At 35.9% G+C, this 11927-nt stretch overlaps 1 long non-coding RNA gene across 2 annotated transcripts; it reads left to right on the top strand.

Annotated features, from left to right (window-relative positions):
* The first annotated feature begins 2769 nt into the window (after window positions 1–2769).
* LOC139436622 (uncharacterized) lies at window positions 2770–9900 on the top strand. Of its 2 annotated transcripts, XR_011645903.1 has the most exons (4): window positions 2770–3148; window positions 3327–3407; window positions 4368–4475; window positions 9203–9900. It is a non-coding gene; the product is annotated as an uncharacterized lncRNA (long non-coding RNA). The 2 variants fall into 2 exon arrangements; XR_011645902.1 differs by lacking the exon at window positions 2770–3148 and having other exon boundaries at window positions 3299–3407.
* Window positions 9901–11927: the final 2027 nt, after the last annotated feature.

Raw genomic sequence — 11927 nt, 5'->3', positions numbered from 1 at the left:
AACCCAAAGGAAAAGCATAAGGGCTTCCTTGTATCTAGAAAATAGAATATTAAAATATCAGCAATAATCCAAACAGCACTGTGATTATTCTCTAGCACTTCGTTTAGTCCTAAGTAATTAGTCCTCATTGCACTAAATCTTGTGTTAGCAATCTCATGAACCCATCAGCTTCTTCACTAGAATTCTGGAATCTTGACTCAGTCTAATAGTATGGTCTCAAAATTATTTAAGCAATATCATTAGAAGCCTGTTCCCCAGAGTTCCTGATGGAGACCTTTCCCTGGGTCTCTTTGTTGAAGATGAAGCACTCTGACCCATTGCCAATTGCCAAATGCCAGTGTTTTCAGGGAAGCATGAAAATAAAAATTGCCTGTAGATGATAAATTACTTAAAGCTGCTATGATTAAATTATTACTATTTCATGAAAGTGAAAGTTCTGATGAAATTTCACTACAAAAATAATGCAATTGAGAAGAAAATTTGGTTGTTTCTATGAAATGCAACATTTTTAAAGAATAACTGAAATTATGACCACTCTGTTGCCAAATATCAGGTAGATTACCACTAGGTTATCTCATGGACAGTGAAGATATTGACAAATCTCTACGAACTTTAAACAATTTCTAAAATGTTTATATTAATAGAATTTTGCCCATACAAATTTAGACAACAGAAAGTTAGATTAGAAAATCCTATTTAATTTGACAACACTTACCATGCAACTCATAACATAGCAAATATACCTAATTATTTCTAGCACCTCTTTTCACAGAGTGAAAGAACAAATCCTTTATGATTTCCCAGGCATCCTTTGGAAATCCCCCAAGTAGTTTGAGAGCAATTGACATCATTTAAAGTTTGATTTGGGGAAGGCAAAATGTCAAAAAGCTGTCAGATATGAGCATTATTAAATAGGATCATGGGGAAACGGACTTGGCCCAGTGGTTAGGGCGTCCGTCTACCACATGGGAGGTCCGCGGTTCAAGCCCCGGGCCTCCTTGTCCCTTGTGGAGCTGGCCCATGCACAGTGCTGATGCGCACAAGGAGTGCCCTGCCACGCAGGGGGGTCCCCGCGTAGGGGAGCCCCACGCGCAAGGAGTGCGCCCCGTAAGGAGAGCCGCCCAGCGGGAAAGAACGTGCAGCCTGCCCAGGAATGGCGCCGCCCACACTTCCCGAGCCGCAGACAACAGAAGCGGACAAAGAAACAAGACGCAGCAAAATAGACACAGAGAACAGACAACCGGGGTGGGGGAAATTAAATAAATAAATAAATCTTAAAAAAAAAAAAAAGGATCATGGGTTATTGTGAAACAATATTTAGTTTCCTATTTAACCAAAGTGAAAATTTTTTAAAAAGTCTGAAAGTAAACAGAAGTTAACATCTTGTTTTTAAAAACCTTAAGTTTTTTCAAAAGTGAGGTTTATTCTTCTATGATGAAGATCCAATAAAGGATGATATGGTCAGTATAAAGCATAGGAGATTATTCTGATATGAAACTTCAGCTTCTAGGCAGATTACTCAGAAGTTTAAAAAAGACTTTTACAACCTCTTACTGAGAACAAACCAATAATCCAAGAAAACTTTGTCATTTTAACAGAGAGAAAATCAAATTCTGTTTTTGTATGAAGACACCAAGAAAACTCTTAAAAATCTTGTGAACCCGTGATTCTTAGCCAACCTTGACTATGACCAAAAAAAAAAAACCTTTTCCACACACCTTTTACTACTTTCTATATCCATTTAAGTTTTATCCTATAGCCAGTCATTTTACTTTAGGAAAAAATCTTCTCTTTTTCCATAACAAAAATACATCTTGAAGAGTGGTTATAGCTCAGTAGTTGAGTGCCTGCTTCTCAATTATGAGGTCCTGGGTTCAATCCCTGGTACCTCCTAAAAAAAAATAAAAATAAAAATCGTGTATACCTTACGTAGTTATCAAATTACCAAAAGATCTTGGAAACTGTCTTCAAGCCAATAGTCTACAAACACAATTATTCTTAAAATAAAGTTTGTCTGAATAATAACTCAGTTTGACAAAACAAATTTACATTTTTCATCATCATAAAATCTAGTAGATATCATTCTAATTTATTTTATTAGTAAACCTGTACATACCCAAGTAGAGTAAAATTATATGCTTGTACTGTATTTAACATTGATAACTCAGAAGGCATAACTGTTTTTATTTAACTAGCAGTATTTAATTAGTTCCATTTGTCAATGTTTATCTGAATTATGTGAACTTGAATATCTCATTTGAGTAGAACACATTTAAGGACTTTTATAAATTAATTTGGTAATATCATATGGCATTAGAAAAATATCAGACAACAAACATACCTATAGACATAGAGAGTTTACAGCTTTACTTTAAAATTTTTCAGCCATGAGTCAAGACATAAAAATTCTGAGACATGAAAACATAGAAATACAAAACTCGCTAGTTTTGAGTCTTGCAATTTCTTAGTAGAATTAATTAAAATAAGGCATCCCATGTGGCATGTTTAATTTGAGAACACTTTTTTTTTTATCATACCTCTGAGAAGAGTATGTTTGTCTAATTAAATGTTTCCCGTATTGGCCATTGCAACTCTAGTTGTTTTTGGTGGACTTTTGCTATTAGCATAGCTTTCACCCTTGTAAATTTTTAACAAGATATATATCAGGGTGTCAGAGGGTGGAGAATCAAAGTTTTTAGAGTTTGAGAATTCCATCTTTATCATTTCACTTCTTATCTTGTGTACAAAACAAAGAAAACAGCAGTAGCAAAAATGAAACTGAGGACTAGATCAAAAGGCTAGGGACTCAGACTCAAATTTTGATTGATCTGTTAACCTTTGGATTAAGAGATACTGAGCAGAGAGCTCAAATACAGAGTCTGAGCTTGAATCCAAGAGGGACTTACCCAGGACTCTTGCAGTGAGCAAAGAGGTCAGAGAACTCAAAGGGTTCAAATCATGCATTTTTGCCTTTCTATTTGTCTCCAGATTCATCAGCAATCACTTTTGATTCCCATATTCATCACCAAAATTGAAAAAAGAAAAATTTTTCATGCAATTTAAGATCTCATAGCTGTATTCAGAGATTCATGAATAGGGCAACATCCCATTTAGAAAATAGAAAAACTCTATCCAGGAGTTGGAAACGGTAAGCGCATGTAATACAGAGCAAGTAAGAAAATGTTCTGATAGGTTTACAAAGCGGGAGACATTGATTAATATGGTGTGCTTGTTCATTCTGATAAGTTGTCTCTATTGTACTAAAACTAGTTTTATCAATAAGTGTTGCTTACGTTAACCTTGTAAGTTGTATTCCATTTTCTCAGAGAACCACTGCAGGTCAGTTGTTTTTGTCTTCTGGAAAGCCCCTCTCAGAAAGAGGTATTCTCCCGGAACACCCAAAAAAGGTAACCATTTTATTTTCTTTAACAAATCCATCACATTCAAGATATTTATCACAATTCATAAATAATTATTTGATTACTGCATGCATGAATAAATTAAGTCCCAGTTAAAAGGCATCATTCTGATATTGTCGATGTATAACTCATCAAAGCCAGAGACTAATAGAGGTCAGTCATAAATTCCTACAAAACTGGCACCTTTACTGGAATGGTTACAAACCTAGTAGTCAAGAGGACATCATGCTTTTGTAAAACCAAAATAAAACATGCACTTCATTAATTAAGAGGGGATTTATTTCAAAGTGTTGGTATAGGAAACACAAACATTTTGTACAATTATTGTCTTCTTCTGCAGAAGTCTTTAAGGTAAAAAGCTCTCATTAAGAACTGGTATAAGGAGAGGCAAAGTGAGCAGAGGAACAGATTTACAAAATCCAGTAATTTATTCTTTTATCAAACAAAATGTTTATGGAGTGAGTAGAGCTAGCAGAATCTGAAAACAAAGTAGTAAATATTGAGTGATTCAAATTAAGGACAAAATAAAGAAGGAAGAGACAATAAATTTGGATCAGAAAGTGGCATGCAAAATATTTCACCATTATTTTTTCTCATACTTTCATTCCTGTTCTTACTGAACCCTTCCTTTACCTCCTGCCATATAATCTGGACTCCATTTCTTCTCTTAACCCCAGAAGGCTCGTTCACCCATTCTCTCAACTTATTTTATTCTCTGTGCTGACTAATTAAGGCCTGTTGCAGCATTTATATGTAATAAGAACAAAATTATTTGTATATGTGTTCTTTATTTTTCCTCCCCCTTTAACTCTTGCCATTCTGCCTTTATAAAGAAAAAGGTATCTCCTGATTAGTTTTTTGATTATTCTAGGTATTGTAGAATTATAAGTAATAAGCTGATTTTCTTGAGAAATTCTGTCAAGTTTAGGAACTGATTGTATTTTTCAGAGGTCCATACTCAGTTGAGAAAAATCAAATGATTCTTTGGGAAGCTGGCAGTGGACAGAGTTATTTGGTGAAATAAAGGAAATGTGAAAAGAAGAGCAGTATGGCAAGGTGAGTAAAAGAGAGGGAGAGAAGGCTGGCCATTGTCGAAAGAGTATCACTGGATTTCAGCAAAGAGCGGGTTATCTTTTGTGGGGGGGATCTGAGAGTAAGGGGTAAAACGAAGGTCTTTAGGGAAACTGTGTGGATCTGAGGAGGGTGAAGAATTAGAGGGATGAAGAAAAGAATCTTAAGATAGGTTGCTATGTCTTTTGAAGTTATCCCTACAAATATTTAGAGGTGATAGTTATGGTAGACACAGTCTTTTGCTTCGATACAAGCATTACCATCCCTCTTTTTTCCTGATAAAACAAAAAAATGAAAAAAACTTGTTCCAATCACAGGTAAAAGGAAACCTTGATCTAAGAGAGGAGCTGTATCAGCCCCAAGGAGTATCTCCTGTCCTGGTAATTAGTCCTAGCACTAGCATTCCTCTTAGTCAATGGTTGCTTTAAATTTCAGCATATGTCCTGAGTCTGGCCAATAGTTGTAACAGGAAGACTGACTGAGAGAGAAGAAAAGCCTCCATTCCTAAATGAAAACATAAACTTAACAAAGAAAAAGCCCTTTGCCCTTTCTCCTTCCTTAATTCTTTCTGCCTCAAAGCAGAACTGGGGCCTAAGGTTGGAACAACCATCTTGGACCTTAAGGATAAGGCCAAGAAAATCTTACAGGCCTAAGTACTACTAATATTATTGAGCCTCTGAACTAATACCAGTGACCGCTGTTTTAGGATTTTCTATTATGTGAGAAAAATATTTGTTTAAAGCACTATAATTGGGTTTTCTATTACTGGTCACCAAATGCATTCTTAGTTGACCAAATTCCACTTTGGTTATTACTATATTTCTAAAAATGGTGGTACATTACTTCCAGCCAGCAATCCTGAGATTCATTAGCATCGTTATCACTGTGCGTCATAATTAATTGTGTGCACATGTATACCCCCCAAGTTTTGAACCCTCAGGAAGAAGGATTGTACTGTGCTAATCTGCATATCTACAATTTTATCACAAGTACATGCTCACTATGGCAGCTCATTAAATGCTGGTTGAGGGAATGGATACAATTGAGGTTAACCCCAGGATGGAGTAATAAAAGAGGAGCTATCAGTTAAGGTATAAAAAGGTTCTTAAAAGGCAACTCAGAAAAAATTTCAATGGATCAATATATTATCTCCTACCTTTAGTTATTTGTAAGAATTTTGAAATAAATTAATTTGGAATGTTCTAAGTTTTTAATTCCCTCTTTCCTGTATACCAGCCCAACGCAACCCAGGCCCTATACAGAGTTTGCTTAGGTGATAATTCAAACCACAAGGTAAATAAATCCAGCTTCTGTCATATTTTCTACATTCAGTATTTTTTTTTCCTATGTGCCAGGATGCTTGAATCAAAATACTGACATGCACATTCTGCATAAATTTACATGTTATGCTCAAGCATCCTTAACTCCAAGCTTGTAAAATAAAATCCAATTAATTAATTAGTGCAACCTACTGCAATTGTATTTAAACCCAATATTCACAGCATGACACACAGTGTATTTTTTAACCAATTAATTTAATCACATTCCAGTTCAGGAAAGGCAGCCACATAAAGACAAAGAGTGAGTAATAAAAATGGAAAAAGGACAGATCTCAAGAAGGCTGAGGTCCCATATGGATTCAAATCTAACAGCAATATGAAAAGTCTAAAAATCAGAAATATAGAGTAGAAATATTGACGATCCCAATGTCACTAGGAATTGTTCTATTGTGACAATAAAAGGCTTATTCTAGTTAAAAGCAGGGGCAATTTATTCTCAGTACAGTTTTACATAGTCGTATTGCCAAGTGTTACATAAGAATTTATTTACCTCTCAGGATTATTACTGTAATTATTGCTGTTTCCGTAACCCACCCTAACATCTCTTTTCCCTGAAATATTGCCCGTATAGTCACCACGATACAATCTGGCACTTAATTGTACTATAGTTATATCATATAGGCTTTTTCTTTCCTTTATTTGATTGTAAGCTCTACAAAAATCAGGATGATGCCCTATGCTTCTGTATACCCATAAGTCCCTCACAGTGTCTTGTTGGATAGATGTTCAATAACTGTTTCAACCAGAAAGCATTTATTGACTTCTCAAGAATAAAACATTTAAGAGCCAGTATAGCTTCATAGAGATCATTTAATTATAAGTAACCCAAAGCATTGATATGTGAAGGGACAGCACCATAAAAGCAATACCCATGGAGAAAATCAGATTGTAGGAGCAGACTCACAAGTTAGTCCAAAATTAGAGCAATCTGAAAAAAAAAATTATTCTACTCAAAATTCATTAAAACAGAGGAAATGGTGGGTTAAGTGATGATAAAAGAAGAAATACAAGGCAGAATCAGAAGTTATGAAATATAGCTAGTGAGCATTTTATAACTGAAAATATAATATCTAAAATTAAGAACTCAATAGATAGACTCAACAGTAGATTGGACATGGAGAATAAAAAATTAGTAAACTCAAAAACAAAAAAAATATCCAAATTGAAGAACAGAGAGAAAAAATGATAACGGAAGAGTACATGCAAAACTCCTTGGGCAAAGTTTAAAAAAAAAGTAATATACATGAAATTAGCTTATAAAAAAAGGGGGAAGAGAAAGGTTTAGAAGAATTACTGTAGAAAAAACAGTCAAATGTTTTAAAACTGTTAGACATCAACTTACAGAACCATGAGATTCAGCAAACTCAAGCAGGAAAAATGAAAACAAAAAACAAAAAAAACCCACACCTAAGCTAACCTTAATAAAACTGTTTAAAACCTAAGTCAAAGAGAAAAATTTTCATACATACAACCTTCAAAGGATGAGAATAAGACTAGCTGATTATTTCTCAATGGTAAAAATTAACGATAAAGAGAAGGCAATGGAATAACTGCTAACCTAGAATTCTCTGTCCTCCAAAATAACCTTTAAAAAGGATTAAAAAATACTTTAAGATTTTTTTTTAACAGGGCACACCTGGGGCAGTCTTTTAGAGAATGTGGGAGTGATCATTTTGTCATAGTGTGTTCTATTAGTGGGGGAAGACCCAGATAATGAGTGGGAAGGAGTTGGAATTCCATACTATAGGGCCTGATATGTTCTCAAACAGAGGAGGGTGTCTCTCGAAAGAAAGGGCATTTCCTAACAGGAGAGGACAGACTAGTGTGTCAAGCCTTCAGTGTTCTTGAAAGTATCTATGAATCTTGTCCTTCAAGGAGTGAAGCCTGGTGGTCACTATGGGCCCTGAGGGGAGGGGGATGGAGGAATAGAATAGATAGAAGAGAAAGCAGTTAGGGGGCAATAGCAGTGTTCTGCATGATCTTGCAATGATGGATACAGGCCATTTTAAATTTCATCAAAAATTTATAAATGTGTATGGTCTAAAGTATAAACCATAATATAAACCATCGACCATGGTTAGTAGCTATGTTTCAATATCTGTACATCAGTTGTAACAAATGTACCATGACATGTAAAAAGGTTATTAATAGGGAAGGGGGAAAAGGGAAAGGATGTTGGGTATATGGGAGTCCCCTATATTCTGTATGTGACTTTACTGTGACCTAAAACTTCTTGAAAATGAAATTAAAATGAAATAAGACACTGGGGGGAAAACTGAAAGAAAATGCCTCTGTACATACAGGGTAACAGGCATTACAGTGATGAAAGGCAAAATGCCAAAAAATTTTTTTAAATATTTTTCTTTTTTTTAATACCCCAATTTTTAAATTTATTTTAGTTTTAGTTTTTCTAAGTTATTATGCATCTTATTTCTTATGTTTAAACCTATCATTATTAGCTCATTTTCCTATTAATTGAGTATGACAATATTCTTGGTTTCATTTTTTTAAGAAGTTTTGGATCACAGAAGGGTTACAACTATGGCAGGGGAGGATCATTGATGTGGGGTGTCAGTGATGTGGGATATATGGGAGGAAGTCCACCTGGGCATACATATAAGGTATATAAATATGTTCAAATATTCTTGGGGCATTGCCACAGTGGGTAGAGATTCACACACCAACCAAAAGAATACTGAATTCCCATCCTGGTGAGCTCTGCCCCATTCTCTAATGAAACAGAAACAATCCCCCAATTACAGGTGCAATGACTAGTGAAGAAGGATGGTCCATTGATGGGCCCTTGATATTAACAACTATGCTTATGAGCCTTTTGCTCTTGAAATTTCAACTTAGCCTAGGGCTTCAGGGTGCCTAAGAGTTACCTCCTGAAAGCTGTGTTGCTCAAATGTGGCCACTCTCTAAGCCAAATTCAACATATAAATTCATTACCTTCCCCCCAGCATGGGACACGACTCCCTGGGATAAACCTCCCTGGCACTGAGGGATTACTGCCAAACACTGGCTGGTGATGCACCTGAAAAGCAACCTTGAATAAAAGGGGGAAAAGGTAAAGTCAAATGAGTTTATATGGCTAAGGGGCTTCAAAGTGAGTTGGTAAGTCATCAGGGAGGTAAAATTATGTATATCTCAGCAGGATCTCATAGACAGCCAATGTAGATACTAGCCCAATTAGTGGGGCTACTGAGGGCTCTGGAAACACCCAGGTCCTATGGTTATGGCAGATAGCTTTGGAGTTTGATGCCTCACCAGTGGCCCTACTTCAGAGTTTGTGCCCCCAAGTGTGACAGAGTTGGACTCAGTTGACTTCTCTGCACATGGCTCTTCTGTCCCTTTTATTTGAACTTATAGTTGGTGCTGGAGTCCAAGAGACTAGAATCTCTGAGCTGTCCATGTGCCAGCAGGACCCTGAGCCTCAGCAGAGTTGCAATACCTACTCTCCAGTTGATTGGACTCACCCAGGACACCTAACAAGGAGATGAGGCAACCACCACACCAAGGAACCAAGGGAGTCTACAACTGTAAGCAAGAAAGTCGCATCCATCAGTCATATGGGATTGAAGTCCCTCTCAATTAAAGGTGAAGTGGGCATCTCCATCCCAGAATCCTCATGATTGGGGAATAAAATATGGACTAAAGTTGACTTACTGGTATTCTACTATCCTTACTAGACTTACTGTGATTCTAGTAATGGAAGAAATTATATCAATGATGTGGAGACAGTGGCTACTGGAGGTGCTGAAGTCAGGGAGAGTGAAAAAGAAGTGTAATAAGGGGGCACTTTGGGGTCTTGGAGTTGTCCTGAATGACATTGCAATAACAGATACAGACCATTATATATCCTGCCATAATCTATAGAATTGAGTGGGAGAGAGTGTAAACTACAATGTAAATTATTATCCATGCTGACTGGCAATGCTCAAAAATGTGTTCATCAACTGCAATGAATGTACTACACTAATGAAAGAAGTTGTTAATGTGGAGATAAGTGGGAGGTATGGGGAGTGGGGCAAGTGGGGATCACATATCTTTTTATGTAACATTTTATGTAATCTAAGTATCTTTTAAAAATAAATAAAAAAGATTTTTTAAGAGAGAATTAATTGTCAATAAGCTTGTATTAAAAGATAGTTCTTCTTGGGAAGTGGATGTGGCTCAAGAGATTGAGCTCCCATCTACCAGATGCGAGGTCCTGGGTTTGGTTCCCAGGAGAAGAAGAGCAAGACAGTGAGCTGGCACAATGGGCTGGCATGGCAAACTGAGACAAGATGACACAACAGAGGAGACACAAAGAGGAAACACAACAAAGCAGGGAGCAGAGGTGGCTCAAGTGATTGAGTGCCTCTCTCCCACATGAAAGGTCCCAGGTTCGCTTTTCAATGCTTCCTAAAGAGAATATGAGCAGACACAAAGAACACACAATGACAGCAAGTGCAAACAATGGGGGGGGGGGGGATGAGGATAAATAAATATTTAAAAAAAAAAAAAGTTCTTCAAAAAGAAAGAAAATGATTATAGACTGAAAAAATGGAAGAAATGCAGAAAAGAATGAAGCTTGCTGTAAAGGGCAAATGTGTGAGTAAATATCAAGAAATATTGACTGTATAAAGCAAACACTAGTAATGATTTAAGGAATTAAAACTATTTTAAAAATTAATGTATGTGACAAAATAATGTAATGATATGAGGGTTAATAAAGAGTTCAGATACTTTAGAAATATCGAGGAAGAGGTAAAACTGAAAATTGGTATAATCTGCAATATGTCAGGATTGCATATTGAAATTTCCAGAGCAACCAGGAAAAATAACATTAAAAATAAGAAACGATCCAGTTAACAATTTAATTGAAGGAAAAAATAAAATAATAAAATTTCTAAAAATATTTTTATTAATCAAAAGGAGGCCACAAAATAAGGAAAAAAGGATCATAAAAGAGATAAGCCAATAAAAAAAGAAAAAAAGATAGGCTAAAGTGAAAAGAATAATAAATGATATACTCTATCCCATATTGCATTAAATGATAAGGCTGAAATAATCCAAGTTAGAGATTGAATATTAAACTGAAAAAGAAAAAAAAAAAAAAGGAACTATAGCTACTTTACAAGAGAAGTACTTTAAATATAAGAACACAGAAAACTAAAGTAATGGAACTGGGGGAGGATAGGGAGCAAGTGAACTATGGGGATTTGCAGGTATGTAGTTGAAACTACAACATTGAGAATGTTCTTTTGGCAAGTGTGGCAGGGGAGGGTTACTTGATTAAGGTGTTGGAAGTGGGAGGCATGTGGGACAGGGCACACCTGGGGCAGGCTTCTAGGGAGTGTATAGTGTTCATCTTTTCATAGTGTGTTGCATCAGTGGGTGGAGACTCACATAATGCATAATGAGTGGGAAGGTATTGGATTCCCATCCTGGGGAGTCCTGCTATGATCTCAAATAGAGGGGCAGGAGTCTCTTCAGAGCATGGCCAGTGTCTAAGAGGGGAGGACAGGCCAGTAAGTCAAGCCCTCAGTATTGTTGCAAGTAAAAATGAATCTTGTCCTTCAATGAGTTAATCTTGGTGGTCAATGTGGGTCCTGAGGGAAGGGGAAGGAGGAATAGAATAGATGGAACATGGGGCATTTTGGGGGCAATAGAATTGTTCTACATGATCTTGCAATGATGGATACAGGCCAAATTAAACTTCATCAAAATCTATAAAAGCATACAAAACAAAATGCAAACCATAATGTAATTCATTGACCATGGTTAGTAGCAATGTTCCAATATTTGTATATTAATTGTAATAAATGTACCATCCACATGTAAAATATTATTAATAGAAGAAAGGAGAAAAGGGTGAGGATGTGGGTATGTGGGAATCACCTATGTTCTGTACACAACTTTTCTGTACCTAAAACTTCTTTGAAGACAAAATGAAAAAAATAAGTCACTGGGGAAATAAATGGAAGAAAATATCACTGTATATACAAGAAAACAGATCTTACAGTGAAGAAAGGCATGATGTCAAAAACTTTTTTAAATTTTACATTTTTCATTATTTAAAACTTTTTTAAAAGTTTGTATTTATTCATTA

Source organism: Dasypus novemcinctus, chromosome 16, assembly GCF_030445035.2.
Source record: "Dasypus novemcinctus isolate mDasNov1 chromosome 16, mDasNov1.1.hap2, whole genome shotgun sequence".
Lineage (NCBI taxonomy): Eukaryota > Metazoa > Chordata > Mammalia > Cingulata > Dasypodidae > Dasypus > Dasypus novemcinctus.
This window is presented reverse-complemented; position numbering and strand designations above follow the sequence as displayed.